Raw genomic sequence first — 17,075 nt, 5'->3', positions numbered from 1 at the left:
TGGCAACTGTTGCTGGCCCCCAAAGCAGAAGTGGGCGGGTCCTGGTGCCCTTAAGCCCCCAGCCATGCCCAGGGTTGCCCTGGCAACTGTTGCTGGCCCCCAAAGCGGAAGTGGGCGGGGCCTGGCGCCCATAAGCAACCTGCCATGCCCAGGGTTGCCCTGGCAACTGTTGCTGGCCCCCAAAGCGGAAGTGGGCGGGGCCTGGCGCCCTTAAGCCCCCAGCCATGCCCAGGGTTGCACTGGCAACTGTTGCTGGCCCCCAAAGCGGAAGTGGGCGGGTCCTGGCGCCCTTAAGCCCCGTGCCATGCCCAGGCTTGCCCTGGCAACTGTTGCTGGCCCCCAAAGCGGAAGTGGGCGGGTCCTGGCGCCCTTAAGCCCCCTGCCATGCCCAGGGTTGCCCTGGCAACTGTTGCTGGCCCCCAAAGCGGAAGTGGGCGGGTCCTGGCGCCCTTAAGCCCCCAGCCATGCCCAGGGTTGCCCTGGCAACTGTTGCTGGCCCCCAAAGCGGAAGTGGGCGGGTCCTGGCGCCCTTAAGCCCCCAGCCATGCCCAGGGTTGCCCTGGCAACTGTTGCTGGCCCCCAAAGCGGAAGTGGGCGGGGCCTGGCGCCCTTAAGCAACCTGCCATGCCCAGGGTTGCCCTGGCAACTGTTGCTGGCCCCAAAGCGGATGTGGGCGGGTCCTGGCGCCCTTAATCCCCCAGCCATGCCCAGGGTTTCCCTGGCAACTGTTGCTGGCCCCCAAAGCGGAAGTGGGCGGGGCCTGGCGCCCTTAAGCAACCTGCCATGCCCAGGGTTGCCCTGGCAACTGTTGCTGGCCCCCAAAGCGGAAGTGGGCGGGTCATGGCACCCTTAAGCCCCCTGCCATGCCCAGGCTTGCCCTGGCAACTGTTGCTGGCCCCCAAAGCGGAAGTGGGCGGGTCCTGGCGCCCTAAAGCCCCCAGCCATGCCCAGGCTTGCCCTGGCAACTGTTGCTGGCCCCCAAAGCGGAAGTGGGCGGGTCCTGGCGCCCTTAAGCCCCCAGCCATGCCCAGGCTTGCCCTGGCAACTGTTGCTGGCCCCCAAAGCGGAAGTGGGCGGGTCCTGGCGCCCTTAAGCCCCCAGCCATGCCCAGGGTTGCCCTGGCAACTGTTGCTGGCCCCCAAAGCGGAAGTGGGCGGGTCCTGGCGCCCTTAAGCCCCCAGCCATGCCCAGGGTTGCCCTGGCAACTGTTGCTGGCCCCCAAAGCGGAAGTGGGCGGGTCCTGGCGCCCTTAAGCCCCCAGCCATGCCCAGGGTTGCCCTGGCAACTGTTGCTGGCCCCCAAAGCGGAAGTGGGCGGGGCCTGGCGCCCTAAGCAACCTGCCATGCCCAGGGTTGCCCTGGCAACTGTTGCTGGCCCCCAAAGCGGAAGTGGGCGGGGCCTGGCGCCCTTAAGCAACCTGCCATGCCCAGGGTTGCCCTGGCAACTGTTGCTGGCCCCAAAGCGGATGTGGGCGGGGCTTGGCGCCCTTAAGCCCCCTGCCATGCCCAGGGTTGCCCTGGCAACTGTTGCTGGGCCCCAAAGCGGATGTGGGCGGGCCCTGGCACCCTCCAGCCCCCAGCCGTGCCCAGGGTTGCCCTGGCAACTGTTGCTGGCCCCCAAAGCGGAAGTCGGCGGGTCCTGGCGCCCTTAAGCCCCCAGCCATGCCCAGGGTTGCCCTGGCAACTGTTGCTGGCCCCCAAAGCGGAAGTGGGCGGGGCCTGGCGCCCTTAAGCAACCTGCCATGCCCAGGGTTGCCATGGCAACTGTTGCTGGCCCCCAAAGCGGATGTGGGCGCGTCATGGCACCCTTAAGCCCCCTTCCATGCCCAGGCTTGCCCTGGCAACTGTTGCTGGCCCCCAAAGCGGAAGTGGGCGGGTCCTGGCGCCCTTAAGCCCCCAGCCATGCCCAGGGTTGCCCTGGCAACTGTTGCTGGCCCCCAAAGCGGAAGTGGGCGGGGCCTGGCGCCCTTAAGCAACCTGCCATGCCCAGGGTTGCCCTGGCAACTGTTGCTGGCCCCCAAAGCGGAAGTGGGCGGGTCATGGCGCCCTTAAGCCCCCTGCCATGCCCAGGCTTGCCCTGGCAACTGTTGCTGGCCCCCAAAGCAGAAGTGGGCGGGTCCTGGCGCCCTTAAGCCCCCAGCCATGCCCAGGGTTGCCCTGGCAACTGTTGCTGGCCCCCAAAGCGGAAGTGGGCGGGGCCTGGCGCCCATAAGCAACCTGCCATGCCCAGGGTTGCCCTGGCAACTGTTGCTGGCCCCCAAAGCGGAAGTGGGCGGGGCCTGGCGCCCTTAAGCCCCCAGCCATGCCCAGGGTTGCCCTGGCAACTGTTGCTGGCCCCCAAAGCGGAAGTGGGCGGGTCCTGGCGCCCTTAAGCCCCGTGCCATGCCCAGGCTTGCCCTGGCAACTGTTGCTGGCCCCCAAAGCGGAAGTGGGCGGGTCCTGGCGCCCTTAAGCCCCCTGCCATGCCCAGGGTTGCCCTGGCAACTGTTGCTGGCCCCCAAAGCGGAAGTGGGCGGGTCCTGGCGCCCTTAAGCCCCCAGCCATGCCCAGGGTTGCCCTGGCAACTGTTGCTGGCCCCCAAAGCGGAACTGGGCGGGTCCTGGCGCCCTTAAGCCCCCAGCCATGCCCAGGGTTGCCCTGGCAACTGTTGCTGGCCCCCAAAGCGGAAGTGGGCGGGGCCTGGCGCCCTTAAGCAACCTGCCATGCCCAGGGTTGCCCTGGCAACTGTTGCTGGCCCCAAAGCGGATGTGGGCGGGTCCTGGCGCCCTTAAGCCCCCAGCCATGCCCAGGGTTGCCCTGGCAACTGTTGCTGGCCCCCAAAGCGGAAGTGGGCGGGTCATGGCGCCCTAAAGCCCCCTGCCATGCCCAGGCTTGCCCTGGCAACTGTTGCTGGCCCCCAAAGCGGAAGTGGGCGGGTCCTGGCGCCCTTAAGCCCCCAGCCATGCCCAGGCTTGCCCTGGCAACTGTTGCTGGCCCCCAAAGCGGAAGTGGGCAGGTCATGGCGCCCTTAAGCCCCCAGCCATGCCCAGGCTTGCCCTGGCAACTGTTGCTGGCCCCCAAAGCGGAAGTGGGCGGGTCCTGGCGCCCTTAAGCCCCCAGCCATGCCCAGGCTTGCCCTGGCAACTGTTGCTGGCCCCCAAAGCGGAAGTGGGCGGGTCCTGGCGCCCTTAAGCCCCCAGCCATGCCCAGGGTTGCCCTGGCAACTGTTGCTGGCCCCCAAAGCGGAAGTGGGCGGGTCCTGGCGCCCTTAAGCCCCCAGCCATGCCCAGGGTTGCCCTGGCAACTGTTGCTGGCCCCCAAAGCGGAAGTGGGCGGGGCCTGGCGCCCTTAAGCAACCTGCCATGCCCAGGGTTGCCCTGGCAACTGTTGCTGGCCCCAAAGCGGATGTGGGCGGGTCCTGGCGCCCTTAAGCCCCCAGCCATGCCCAGGGTTGCCCTGGCAACTGTTGCTGTCCCCCAAAGCAGAAGTGGGCAGGTCCTGGCGCACTTAAGCCCCCTGCCATGCCCAGGGTTGCCCTGGCAACTGTTGCTGGCCCCCAAAGCGGAAGTGGGCGGGTCCTGGCGCCCTTAAGCCCCCAGCCATGCCCAGGGTTGCCCTGGCAACTGTTGCTGGCCCCAAAGCGGAAGTGGGCGGGTCCTGGCGCCCTTAAGCCCCTAGCCATGCCCAAGGTTGCCCTGGCAACTGTTGCTGGCCCCCAAAGCGGAAGTGGGCGGGGCCTGGCGCCCTTAAGCAACCTGCCATGCCCAGGGTTGCCCTGGCAACTGTTGCTGGCCCCCAAAGCGGAAGTGGGCGGGGCCTGGCGCCCTTAAGCAACCTGCCATGCCCAGGGTTGCCCTGGCAACTGTTGCTGGCCCCAAAGCGGATGTGGGCGGGGCTTGGCGCCCTTAAGCCCCCTGCCATGCCCAGGGTTGCCCTGGCAACTGTTGCTGGGCCCCAAAGCGGATGTGGGCGGGCCCTGGCACCCTCCAGCCCCCAGCCGTGCCCAGGGTTGCCCTGGCAACTGTTGCTGGCCCCCAAAGCGGAAGTCGGCGGGTCCTGGCGCCCTTAAGCCCCCAGCCATGCCCAGGGTTGCCCTGGCAACTGTTGCTGGCCCCCAAAGCGGAAGTGGGAGGGGCCTGGCGCCCTTAAGCAACCTGCCATGCCCAGGGTTGCCCTGGCAACTGTTGCTGGCCCCCAAAGCGGATGTGGGCGGGTCATGGCACCCTTAAGCCCCCTGCCATGCCCAGGCTTGCCCTGGCAACTGTTGCTGGCCCCCAAAGTGGAAGTGGGCGGGTCCTGGCGCCCTTAAGCCCCCAGCCATGCCCAGGGTTGCCCTGGCAACTGTTGCTGGCCCCCAAAGCGGAAGTGGGCGGGGCCTGGCGCCCATAAGCAACCTGCCATGCCCAGGGTTGCCCTTGCAAATGTTGCTGTCCCCCAAAGCGGAAGTGGGCGGGGCCTGGCGCCCTTAAGCCCCCAGCCATGCCCAGGGTTGCCCTGGCAACTGTTGCTGGCCCCCAAAGCGGAAGTGGGCGGGTACTGGCGCACTTAAGCCCCCTGCCATGCCCAGGGTTGCCCTGGCAACTGTTGCTGGCCCCCAAAGCGGAAGTGGGCGGGTCCTGGCGCCCTTAAGCCCCCAGCCATGCCCAGGGTTGCCCTGGCAACTGTTTCTGGCCCCCAAAGCGGAAGTGGGCGGGTCCTGGCGCCCTTAAGCCCCCAGCCATGCCCAGGGTTGCCCTGGCAACTGTTGCTGGCCCCCAAAGCGGAAGTGGGCGGGGCCTGGCGCCCTTAAGCAACCTGCCATGCCCAGGGTTGCCCTGGCAACTGTTGCTGGCCCCAAAGCGGATGTGGGCGGGTCCTGGCGCCCTTAAGCCCCCAGCCATGCCCAGGGTTGCCCTGGCAACTGTTGCTGGCCCCCAAAGCGGAAGTGGGCGGGTACTGGCGCACTTAAGCCCCCTGCCATGCCCAGGGTTGCCCTGGCAACTGTTGCTGGCCCCCAAAGCGGAAGTGGGCGGGTCCTGGCGCCCTTAAGCCCCCAGCCATGCCCAGGGTTGCCCTGGCAACTGTTGCTGGCCCCCAAAGCGGAAGTGGGCGGGTCCTGGCGCCCTTAAGCCCCCAGCCATGCCCAGGGTTGCCCTGGCAACTGTTGCTGGCCCCCAAAGCGGAAGTGGGCGGGGCCTGGCGCCCTTAAGCAACCTGCCATGCCCAGGGTTGCCCTGGCAACTGTTGCTGGCCCCCAAAGCGGAAGTGGGCGGGGCCTGGCGCCCTTAAGCCCCCAGCCATGCCCAGGGTTTCCCTGGCAACTGTTGCTGGCCCCCAAAGCGGAAGTGGGCGGGGCCTGGCGCCCTTAAGCAACCTGCCATGCCCAGGGTTGCCCTGGCAACTGTTGCTGGCCCCCAAAGCGGAAGTGGGCGGGTCATGGCACCCTTAAGCCCCCTGCCATGCCCAGGCTTGCCCTGGCAACTGTTGCTGGCCCCCAAAGCGGAAGTGGGCGGGTCCTGGCGCCCTAAAGCCCCCAGCCATGCCCAGGCTTGCCCTGGCAACTGTTGCTGGCCCCCAAAGCGGAAGTGGGCGGGTCCTGGCGCCCTTAAGCCCCCAGCCATGCCCAGGCTTGCCCTGGCAACTGTTGCTGGCCCCCAAAGCGGAAGTGGGCGGGTCCTGGCGCCCTTAAGCCCCCAGCCATGCCCAGGGTTGCCCTGGCAACTGTTGCTGGCCCCAAAAGCGGAAGTGGGCGGGTCCTGGCGCACTTAAGCCCCCTGCCATGCCCAGGGTTGCCCTGGCAACTGTTGCTGGCCCCCAAAGCGGAAGTGGGCGGGTCCTGGCGCCCTTAAGCCCCCAGCCATGCCCAGGGTTGCCCTGGCAACTGTTGCTGGCCCCCAAAGCGGAAGTGGGCGGGTCCTGGCGCCCTTAAGCCCCCAGCCATGCCCAGGGTTGCCCTGGCAACTGTTGCTGGCCCCCAAAGCGGAAGTGGGCGGGTCCTGGCGCCCTTAAGCCCCCAGCCATGCCCAGGGTTGCCCTGGCAACTGTTGCTGGCCCCCAAAGCGGAAGTGGGCGGGGCCTGGCGCCCTTAAGCAACCTGCCATGCCCAGGGTTGCCCTGGCAACTGTTGCTGGCCCCCAAAGCGGAAGTGGGCGGGGCCTGGCGCCCTTAAGCAACCTGCCATGCCCAGGGTTGCCCTGGCAACTGTTGCTGGCCCCAAAGCGGATGTGGGCGGGGCTTGGCGCCCTTAAGCCCCCTGCCATGCCCAGGGTTGCCCTGGCAACTGTTGCTGGGCCCCAAAGCGGATGTGGGCAAGCCCTGGCACCCTCCAGCCCCCAGCCGTGCCCAGGGTTGCCCTGGCAACTGTTGCTGGCCCCCAAAGCGGAAGTCGGCGGGTCCTGGCGCCCTTAAGCCCCCAGCCATGCCCAGGGTTGCCCTGGCAACTGTTGCTGGCCCCCAAAGCGGAAGTGGGCGGGGCCTGGCGCCCTTAAGCAACCTGCCATGCCCAGGGTTGCCATGGCAACTGTTGCTGGCCCCCAAAGCGGATGTGGGCGCGTCATGGCACCCTTAAGCCCCCTTCCATGCCCAGGCTTGCCCTGGCAACTGTTGCTGGCCCCCAAAGCGGAAGTGGGCGGGTCCTGGCGCCCTTAAGCCCCCAGCCATGCCCAGGGTTGCCCTGGCAACTGTTGCTGGCCCCCAAAGCGGAAGTGGGCGGGGCCTGGCGCCCTTAAGCAACCTGCCATGCCCAGGGTTGCCCTGGCAACTGTTGCTGGCCCCCAAAGCGGAAGTGGGCGGGTCATGGCGCCCTTAAGCCCCCTGCCATGCCCAGGCTTGCCCTGGCAACTGTTGCTGGCCCCCAAAGCAGAAGTGGGCGGGTCCTGGCGCCCTTAAGCCCCCAGCCATGCCCAGGGTTGCCCTGGCAACTGTTGCTGGCCCCCAAAGCGGAAGTGGGCGGGGCCTGGCGCCCATAAGCAACCTGCCATGCCCAGGGTTGCCCTGGCAACTGTTGCTGGCCCCCAAAGCGGAAGTGGGCGGGGCCTGGCGCCCTTAAGCCCCCAGCCATGCCCAGGGTTGCCCTGGCAACTGTTGCTGGCCCCCAAAGCGGAAGTGGGCGGGTCCTGGCGCCCTTAAGCCCCGTGCCATGCCCAGGCTTGCCCTGGCAACTGTTGCTGGCCCCCAAAGCGGAAGTGGGCGGGTCCTGGCGCCCTTAAGCCCCCTGCCATGCCCAGGGTTGCCCTGGGAACTGTTGCTGGCCCCCAAAGCGGAAGTGGGCGGGTCCTGGCGCCCTTAAGCCCCCAGCCATGCCCAGGGTTGCCCTGGCAACTGTTGCTGGCCCCCAAAGCGGAACTGGGCGGGTCCTGGCGCCCTTAAGCCCCCAGCCATGCCCAGGGTTGCCCTGGCAACTGTTGCTGGCCCCCAAAGCGGAAGTGGGCGGGGCCTGGCGCCCTTAAGCAACCTGCCATGCCCAGGCTTGCCCTGGCAACTGTTGCTGGCCCCCAAAGCGGAAGTGGGCGGGTCCTGGCGCCCTTAAGCCCCCAGCCATGCCCAGGCTTGCCCTGGCAACTGTTGCTGGCCCCCAAAGCGGAAGTGGGCGGATCATGGCGCCCTTAAGCCCCCTGCCATGCCCAGGCTTGCCCTGGCAACTGTTGCTGGCCCCCAAAGCGGAAGTGGGCGGGTCCTGGCGCCCTTAAGCCCCCAGCCATGCCCAGGCTTGCCCTGGCAACTGTTGCTGGCCCCCAAAGCGGAAGTGGGCAGGTCATGGCGCCCTTAAGCCCCCAGCCATGCCCAGGCTTGCCCTGGCAACTGTTGCTGGCCCCCAAAGCGGAAGTGGGCGGGTCCTGGCGCCCTTAAGCCCCCAGCCATGCCCAGGCTTGCCCTGGCAACTGTTGCTGGCCCCCAAAGCGGAAGTGGGCGGGTCCTGGCGCCCTTAAGCCCCCAGCCATGCCCAGGGTTGCCCTGGCAACTGTTGCTGGCCCCCAAAGCGGAAGTGGGCAGGTCCTGGCGCACTTAAGCCCCCAGCCATGCCCAGGGTTGCCCTGGCAACTGTTGCTGGCCCCCAAAGCGGAAGTGGGCGGGTCCTGGCGCCCTTAAGCCCCCAGCCATGCCCAGGGTTGCCCTGGCAACTGTTGCTGGCCCCCAAAGCGGAAGTGGGCGGGTCCTGGCGCCCTTAAGCCCCCAGCCATGCCCAGGGTTGCCCTGGCAACTGTTGCTGGCCCCCAAAGCGGAAGTGGGCGGGGCCTGGCGCCCTTAAGCAACCTGCCATGCCCAGGGTTGCCCTGGCAACTGTTGCTGGCCCCAAAGCGGATGTGGGCGGGTCCTGGCGCCCTTAAGCCCCCAGCCATGCCCAGGGTTGCCCTGGCAACTGTTGCTGTCCCCCAAAGCAGAAGTGGGCAGGTCCTGGCGCACTTAAGCCCCCTGCCATGCCCAGGGTTGCCCTGGCAACTGTTGCTGGCCCCCAAAGCGGAAGTGGGCGGGTCCTGGCGCCCTTAAGCCCCCAGCCATGCCCAGGGTTGCCCTGGCAACTGTTGCTGGCCCCAAAGCGGAAGTGGGCGGGTCCTGGCGCCCTTAAGCCCCTAGCCATGCCCAAGGTTGCCCTGGCAACTGTTGCTGGCCCCCAAAGCGGAAGAGGGCGGGGCCTGGCGCCCTTAAGCGACCTGCCATGCCCAGGGTTGCCCTGGCAACTGTTGCTGGCCCCCAAAGCGGAAGTGGGCGGGGCCTGGCGCCCTTAAGCAACCTGCCATGCCCAGGGTAGCCCTGGCAACTGTTGCTGGCCCCAAAGCGGATGTGGGCGGGGCTTGGCGCCCTTAAGCCCCCTGCCATGCCCAGGGTTGCCCTGGCAACTGTTGCTGGGCCCCAAAGCGGATGTGGGCGGGCCCTGGCACCCTCCAGCCCCCAGCCGTGCCCAGGGTTGCCCTGGCAACTGTTGCTGGCCCCCAAAGCGGAAGTGGGCGGGGCCTGGCGCCCTTAAGCAACCTGCCATGCCCAGGGTTGCCCTGGCAACTGTTGCTGGCCCCCAAAGCAGAAGTGGGCGGGTACTGGCGCACTTAAGCCCCCTGCCATGCCCAGGGTTGCCCTGGCAACTGTTGCTGGCCCCCAAAGCGGAAGTGGGCGGGTCCTGGCGCCCTTAAGCCCCCAGCCATGCCCAGGGTTGCCCTGGCAACTGTTGCTGGCCCCCAAAGCGGAAGTGGGCGGGTCCTGGCGCCCTTAAGCCCCCAGCCATGCCCAGGGTTGCCCTGGCAACTGTTGCTGGCCCCCAAAGCGGAAGTGGGCGGGGCCTGGCGCCCTTAAGCCCCCAGCCATGCCCAGGGTTGCCCTGGCAACTGTTGCTGTCCCCCAAAGCGGAAGTGGGCGGGTCCTGGCGCACTTAAGCCCCCTGCCATGCCCAGGGTTGCCCTGGCAACTGTTGCTGGCCCCCAAAGCGGAAGTGGGCGGGTCCTGGCACCCTTAAGCCCCCAGCCATGCCCAGGGTTGCCCTGGCAACTGTTGCTGGCCCCCAAAGCGGAAGTGGGCGGGGCCTGGCGCCCTTAAGCCCCCAGCAATGCCCAGGGTTTCCCTGGCAACTGTTGCTGGCCCCCAAAGCGGAAGTGGGCGGGGCCTGGCGCCCTTAAGCAACCTGCCATGCCCAGGGTTGCCCTGGCAACTGTTGCTGGCCCCCAAAGCGGAAGTGGGCGGGTCATGGCACCCTTAAGCCCCCTGCCATGCCCAGGCTTGCCCTGGCAACTGTTGCTGGCCCCCAAAGCGGAAGTGGGCGGGTCCTGGCGCCCTAAAGCCCCCAGCCATGCCCAGGCTTGCCCTGGCAACTGTTGCTGGCCCCCAAAGCGGAAGTGGGCGGGTCCTGGCGCCCTTAAGCCCCCAGCCATGCCCAGGCTTGCCCTGGCAACTGTTGCTGGCCCCCAAAGCGGAAGTGGGCGGGTCCTGGCGCCCTTAAGCCCCCAGCCATGCCCAGGGTTGCCCTGGCAACTGTTGCTGGCCCCAAATGCGGAAGTGGGCGGGTCCTGGCGCACTTAAGCCCCCTGCCATGCCCAGGGTTGCCCTGGCAACTGTTGCTGGCCCCCAAAGCGGAAGTGGGCGGGTCCTGGCGCCCTTAAGCCCCCAGCCATGCCCAGGGTTGCCCTGGCAACTGTTGCTGGCCCCCAAAGCGGAAGTGGGCGGGTCCTGGCGCCCTTAAGCCCCCAGCCATGCCCAGGGTTGCCCTGGCAACTGTTGCTGGCCCCCAAAGCGGAAGTGGGCGGGTCCTGGCGCCCTTAAGCCCCCAGCCATGCCCAGGGTTGCCCTGGCAACTGTTGCTGGCCCCCAAAGCGGAAGTAGGCGGGGCCTGGCGCCCTTAAGCAACCTGCCATGCCCAGGGTTGCCCTGGCAACTGTTGCTGGCCCCCAAAGCGGAAGTGGGCGGGTCCTGGCACCCTCCAGCCCCCAGCCGTGCCCAGGGTTGCCCTGGCAACTGTTGCTGGCCCCCAAAGCGGAAGTGGGCGGGTCCTGGCGCCCTTAAGCCCCCAGCCATGCCCAGGGTTGCCCTGGCAACTGTTGCTGGCCCCCAAAGCGGAAGTAGGCGGGGCCTGGCGCCCTTAAGCAACCTGCCATGCCCAGGGTTGCCCTGGCAACTGTTGCTGGCCCCCAAAGCGGAAGTAGGCGGGGCCTGGCGCCCTTAAGCAACCTGCCATGCCCAGGGTTGCCCTGGCAACTGTTGCTGGCCCCCAAAGCGGAAGTGGGCGGGTCCTGGCACCCTCCAGCCCCCAGCCGTGCCCAGGGTTGCCCTGGCAACTGTTGCTGGCCCCCAAAGCGGAAGTGGGCGGGTCCTGGCGCCCTTAAGCCCCCAGCCATGCCCAGGGTTGCCCTGGCAACTGTTGCTGGCCCCCAAAGCGGATGTGGGCGGGGCCTGGCGCCCTTAAGCAACCTGCCATGCCCAGGGTTGCCCTGGCAACTGTTGCTGGCCCCCAAAGCGGATGTGGGCGGGTCATGGCACCCTTAAGCCCCCTTCCATGCCCAGGCTTGCCCTGGCAACTGTTGCTGGCCCCCAAAGCGGAAGTGGGCGGGTCCTGGCGCCCTTAAGCCCCCAGCCATGCCCAGGGTTGCCCTGGCAACTGTTGCTGGCCCCCAAAGCGGAAGTGGGCGGGGCCTGGCGCCCATAAGCAACCTGCCATGCCCAAGGTTGCCCTGGCAACTGTTGCTGGCCCCCAAAGCGGAAGTGGGCGGGTCCTGGCGCCCTTAAGCCCCCAGCCATGCCCCGGTTTGCCCTGGCAACTGTTGCTGGCCCCCAAAGCGGAAGTGGGCGGGTCCTGGCGCCCTTAAGCCCCGTGCCATGCCCAGGCCTGCCCTGGCAACTGTTGCTGGCCCCCAAAGCGGAAGTGGGCGGGTACTGGCGCACTTAAGCCCCCTGCCATGCCCAGGGTTGCCCTGGCAACTGTTGCTGGCCCCCAAAGCGGAAGTGGGCGGGTCCTGGCGCCCTTAAGCCCCCAGCCATGCCCAGGGTTGCCCTGGCAACTGTTTCTGGCCCCCAAAGCGGAAGTGGGCGGGTCCTGGCGCCCTTAAGCAACCTGCCATGCCCAGGGTTGCCCTGGCAACTGTTGCTGGCCCCAAAGCGGATGTGGGCGGGTCCTGGCGCCCTTAAGCCCCCAGCCATGCCCAGGGTTGCCCTGGCAACTGTTGCTGGCCCCCAAAGCGGAAGTGGGCGGGTACTGGCGCACTTAAGCCCCCTGCCATGCCCAGGGTTGCCCTGGCAACTGTTGCTGGCCCCCAAAGCGGAAGTGGGCGGGTCCTGGCGCCCTTAAGCCCCCAGCCATGCCCAGGGTTGCCCTGGCAACTGTTGCTGGCCCCCAAAGCGGAAGTGGGCGGGTCCTGGCGCCCTTAAGCCCCCAGCCATGCCCAGGGTTGCCCTGGCAACTGTTGCTGGCCCCCAAAGCGGAAGTGGGCGGGGCCTGGCGCCCTTAAGCCCCCAGCCATGCCCAGGGTTGCCCTGGCAACTGTTGCTGTCCCCCAAAGCGGAAGTGGGCGGGTCCTGGCGCACTTAAGCCCCCTGCCATGCCCAGGGTTGCCCTGGCAACTGTTGCTGGCCCCCAAAGCGGAAGTGGGCGGGTCCTGGCGCCCTTAAGCCCCCAGCCATGCCCAGGGTTGCCCTGGCAACTGTTGCTGGCCCCCAAAGCGGAAGTGGGCGGGTCCTGGCGCCCTTAAACCCCCAGCCATGCCCAGGGTTGCCCTGGCAACTGTTGCTGGCCCCCAAAGCGGAAGTGGGCGGGGCCTGGCGCCCTTAAGCAACCTGCCATGCCCAGGGTTGCCCTGGCAACTGTTGCTGGCCCCCAAAGCGGAAGTGGGCGGGGCCTGGCGCCCTTAAGCAACCTGCCATGCCCAGGGTTGCCCTGGCAACTGTTGCTGGGCCCCAAAGCGGATGTGGGCGGGCCCTGGCACCCTCCAGCCCCCAGCCATGCCCAGGGTTACCCTGGCAACTGTTGCTGGCCCCCAAAGCGGAAGTGGGCGGGGCCTGGCGCCCATAAGCAACCTGCCATGCCCAGGGTTGCCCTGGCAACTGTTGCTGGCCCCCAAAGCGGAAGTGGGCGGGTCATGGCGCCCTTAAGCCCCCTGCCATGCCCAGGCTTGCCCTGGCAACTGTTGCTGGCCCCCAAAGCGGAAGTGGGCGGGTCCTGGCGCCCTTAAGCCCCAGCCATGCCCAGGGTTGCCCTGGCAACTGTTGCTGGCCCCCAAAGCGGAAGTGGGCGGGGCCTGGCGCCCATAAGCAACCTGCCATGCCCAGGGTTGCCCTGGCAACTGTTGCTGGCCCACAAAGCGGAAGTGGGCGGGGCCTGGCGCCCTTAAGCCCCCAGCCATGCCCAGGGTTGCCCTGGCAACTGTTGCTGGCCCCCAAAGCGGAAGTGGGCGGGTCCTGGCGCCCTTAAGCCCCCAGCCATGCCCAGGGTTGCCCTGGCAACTGTTGCTGGCCCCCAAAGCGGAAGTGGGCGGGTCCTGGCGCCCTTAAGCCCCCAGCCATGCCCAGGGTTGCCCTGGCAACTGTTGCTGGCCCCCAAAGCGGAAGTGGGCGGGGCCTGGCGCCCTTAAGCCCCCAGCCATGCCCAGGGTTGCCCTGGCAACTGTTGCTGTCCCCCAAAGCGGAAGTGGGCGGGTCCTGGCGCACTTAAGCCCCCTGCCATGCCCAGGGTTGCCCTGGCAACTGTTGCTGGCCCCCAAAGCGGAAGTGGGCGGGTCCTGGCGCCCTTAAGCCCCCAGCCATGCCCAGGGTTGCCCTGGCAACTGTTGCTGGCCCCCAAAGCGGAAGTGGGCGGGTCCTGGCGCCCTTAAACCCCCAGCCATGCCCAGGGTTGCCCTGGCAACTGTTGCTGGCCCCCAAAGCGGAAGTGGGCGGGGCCTGGCGCCCTTAAGCAACCTGCCATGCCCAGGGTTGCCCTGGCAACTGTTGCTGGCCCCCAAAGCGGAAGTGGGCGGGGCCTGGCGCCCTTAAGCAACCTGCCATGCCCAGGGTTGCCCTGGCAACTGTTGCTGGGCCCCAAAGCGGATGTGGGCGGGCCCTGGCACCCTCCAGCCCCCAGCCATGCCCAGGGTTACCCTGGCAACTGTTGCTGGCCCCCAAAGCGGAAGTGGGCGGGGCCTGGCGCCCATAAGCAACCTGCCATGCCCAGGGTTGCCCTGGCAACTGTTGCTGGCCCCCAAAGCGGAAGTGGGCGGGTCATGGCGCCCTTAAGCCCCCTGCCATGCCCAGGCTTGCCCTGGCAACTGTTGCTGGCCCCCAAAGCGGAAGTGGGCGGGTCCTGGCGCCCTTAAGCCCCAGCCATGCCCAGGGTTGCCCTGGCAACTGTTGCTGGCCCCCAAAGCGGAAGTGGGCGGGGCCTGGCGCCCATAAGCAACCTGCCATGCCCAGGGTTGCCCTGGCAACTGTTGCTGGCCCACAAAGCGGAAGTGGGCGGGGCCTGGCGCCCTTAAGCCCCCAGCCATGCCCAGGGTTGCCCTGGCAACTGTTGCCGGCCCCCAAAGCGGAAGTGGGCGGGTCCTGGCGCCCTTAAGCCCCGTGCCATGCCCAGGCTTGCCCTGGCAACTGTTGCTGGCCCCCAAAGCGGAAGTGGGCGGGTCCTGGCGCCCTTAAGCCCCCAGCCATGCCCAGGGTTGCCCTGGCAACTGTTGCTGGCCCCCAAAGCGGAAGTGGGCGGGTCCTGGCGCCCTTAAGCCCCAGCCATGCCCAGGGTTGCCCTGGCAACTGTTGCTGGCCCCCAAAGCGGAAGTGGGCGGGGCCTGGCGCCCTTAAGCAACCTGCCATGCCCAGGCTTGCCCTGGCAACTGTTGCTGGCCCCCAAAGCGGAAGTGGGCGGGTCCTGGCGCCCTTAAGCCCCCAGCCATGCCCAGGGTTTCCCTGGCAACTGTTGCTGGCCCCCAAAGCGGAAGTGGGCGGGGCCTGGCGCCCTTAAGCAACCTGCCATGCCCAGGGTTGCCCTGGCAACTGTTGCTGGCCCCCAAAGCGGAAGTGGGCGGGTCCTGGCGCCCTTAAGCCCCCAGCCATGCCCAGGGTTTCCCTGGCAACTGTTGCTGGCCCCAAAGCGGAAGTGGGCGGGGCCTGGCGCCCTTAAGCAACCTGCCATGCCCAGGGTTGCCCTGGCAACTGTTGCTGGCCCCAAAAGCGGAAGTGGGCGGCTCATTGCACCCATAAGCCCCATGCCATGCCCAGGCTTGCCCTGGCAACTGTTGCTGGCCCCCAAAGCGGAAGTGGGCGGGTCCTGGCGCCCTAAAGCCCCCAGCCATGCCCAGGCTTGCCCTGGCAACTGTTGATGGCCCCCAAAGCGGAAGTGGGCGGGTCCTGGCGCCCTTAAGCCCCCAGCCATGCCCAGGCTTGCCCTGGCAACTGTTGCTGGACCCCAAAGCGGAAGTGGGCGGGTCCTGGCGCCCTTAAGCCCCCAGCCATGCCCAGGGTTGCCCTGGCAACTGTTGCTGGCCCCAAAAGCGGAAGTGGGCGGGTCCTGGCGCACTTAAGCCCCCTGCCATGCCCAGGGTTGCCCTGGCAACTGTTGCTGGCCCCCAAAGCGGAAGTGGGCGGGTCCTGGCGCCCTTAAGCCCCCAGCCATGCCCAGGGTTGCCCTGGCAACTGTTGCTGGCCCCCAAAGCGGAAGTGGGCGGGGCCTGGCGCCCTTAAGCAACCTGCCATGCCCAGGGTTGCCCTGGCAACTGTTGCTGGCCCCAAAGCGGATGTGGGCGGGGCTTGGCGCCCTTAAGCCCCCTTCCATGCCCAGGGTTGCCCTGGCAACTGTTGCTGGGCCCCAAAGCGGATGTGGGCGGGCCCTGGCACCCTCCAGCCCCCAGCCATGCCCAGGGTTGCCCTGGCAACTGTTGCTGGCCCCCAAAGCGGAAGTCGGTGGGTCCTGGCGCCCTAAAGCCCCCAGCCATGCCCAGGGTTGCCCTGGCAACTGTTGCTGGCCCCAAAGCGGAAGTGGGCGGGTCCTGGCGCCCTTAAGCCCCCAGCCATGCCCAGGGTTACCCTGGCAACTGTTGCTGGCCCCCAAAGCGGAAGTGGGCGGGGCCTGGCGCCCTTAAGCAACCTGCCATGCCCAGGGTTGCCCTGGCAACTGTTGCTGGCCCCCAAAGCGGAAGTGGGCGGGTCATGGCACCCTTAAGCCCCCTGCCATGCCCAGGCTTGCCCTGGCAACTGTTGCTGGCCCCCAAAGCGGAAGTGGGCGGGTCCTGGCGCCCTTAAGCCCCCAGCCATGCCCAGGCTTGCCCTGGCAACTGTTGCTTGCCCCCAAAGCGGAAGTGGGCGGGTCCTGGCGCCCTTAAGCCCCCAGCCATGCCCAGGGTTGCCCTGGCAACTGTTGCTGGCCCAAAAAGCGGAAGTGGGCGGGTCCTGGCGCACTTAAGCCCCCTGCCATGCCCAGGGTTGCCCTGGCAACTGTTGCTGGCCCCCAAAGCGGAAGTGGGCGGGTCCTGGCGCCCTTAAGCCCCCAGCCATGCCCAGGGTTGCCCTGGCAACTGTTGCTGGCCCCCAAAGCGGAAGTGGGCGGGGCCTGGCGCCCTTAAGCAACCTGCCATGCCCAGGGTTGCCCTGGCAACTGTTGCTGGCCCCAAAGCGGATGTGGGCGGGGCTTGGCGCCCTTAAGCCCCCTGCCATGCCCAGGGTTGCCCTGGCAACTGTTGCTGGGCCCCAAAGCAGATGTGGGCGGGCCCTGGCACCCTCCAGCCCCCAGCCATGCCCAGGGTTGCCCTGGCAACTGTTGCTGGCCCCCAAAGCGGAAGTGGGCGGGTCCTGGCGCCCTTAAGCCCCCAGCCATGCCCAGGGTTGCCCTGGCAACTGTTGCTGGCCCCCAAAGCGGAAGTGGGCGGGGCCTGGCGCCCTTAAGCAACCTGCCATGCCCAGGGTTGCCCTGGCAACTGTTGCTGGCCCCCAAAGCGGATGTGGGCGGGTCATGGCGCCCTTAAGCCCCCTGCCATGCCCAGGCTTGCCCTGGCAACTGTTGCTGGCCCCCAAAGCGGAAGTGGGCGGGTCCTGGCGCCCTTAAGCCCCCAGCCATGCCCAGGGTTGCCCTGGCAACTGTTGCTGGCCCCCAAAGCGGAAGTGGGCGGGGCCTGGCGCCCATAAGCAACCTGCCATGCCCAGGGTTGCCCTGGCAACTGTTGCTGGCCCCCAAAGCGGATGTGGGCGGGGCCTGGCGCCCTTAAGCCCCCAGCCATGCCCAGGGTTGCCCTGGCAACTGTTGCTGGCCCCCAAAGCGGAAGTGGGCGGGTCCTGGCGCCCTTAAGCCCTGTGCCATGCCCAGGCTTGCCCTGGCAACTGTTGCTGGCCCCCAAAGCGGAAGTGGGCGGGTACTGGCGCACTTAAGCCCCCTGCCATGCCCAGGGTTGCCCTGGCAACTGTTGCTGGCCCCCAAAGCGGAATTGGGCGGGTCCTGGCGCCCTTAAGCCCCCAGTCATGCCCAGGGTTGCCCTGGCAACTGTTGCTGGCCCCCAAAGCGGAAGTGGGCGGGTACTGGCGCCCTTAAGCCCCCAGCCATGCCCAGGGTTGCCCTGGCAACTGTTGCTGGCCCCCAAAGCGGAAGTGGGCGGGGCCTGGCGCCCTTAAGCAACCTGCCATGCCCAGGGTTGCCCTGGCTACTGTTGCTGGCCCCAAAGCGGATGTGGGCGGGGCTTGGCGCCCTTAAGA

The sequence above is a fragment of the Crinia signifera genome, chromosome 3 (genome assembly GCF_055691185.1).
Source record: "Crinia signifera chromosome 3, ASM5569118v1, whole genome shotgun sequence".
NCBI classification, from domain to species: domain Eukaryota; kingdom Metazoa; phylum Chordata; class Amphibia; order Anura; family Myobatrachidae; genus Crinia; species Crinia signifera.
This window is presented reverse-complemented; position numbering follows the sequence as displayed.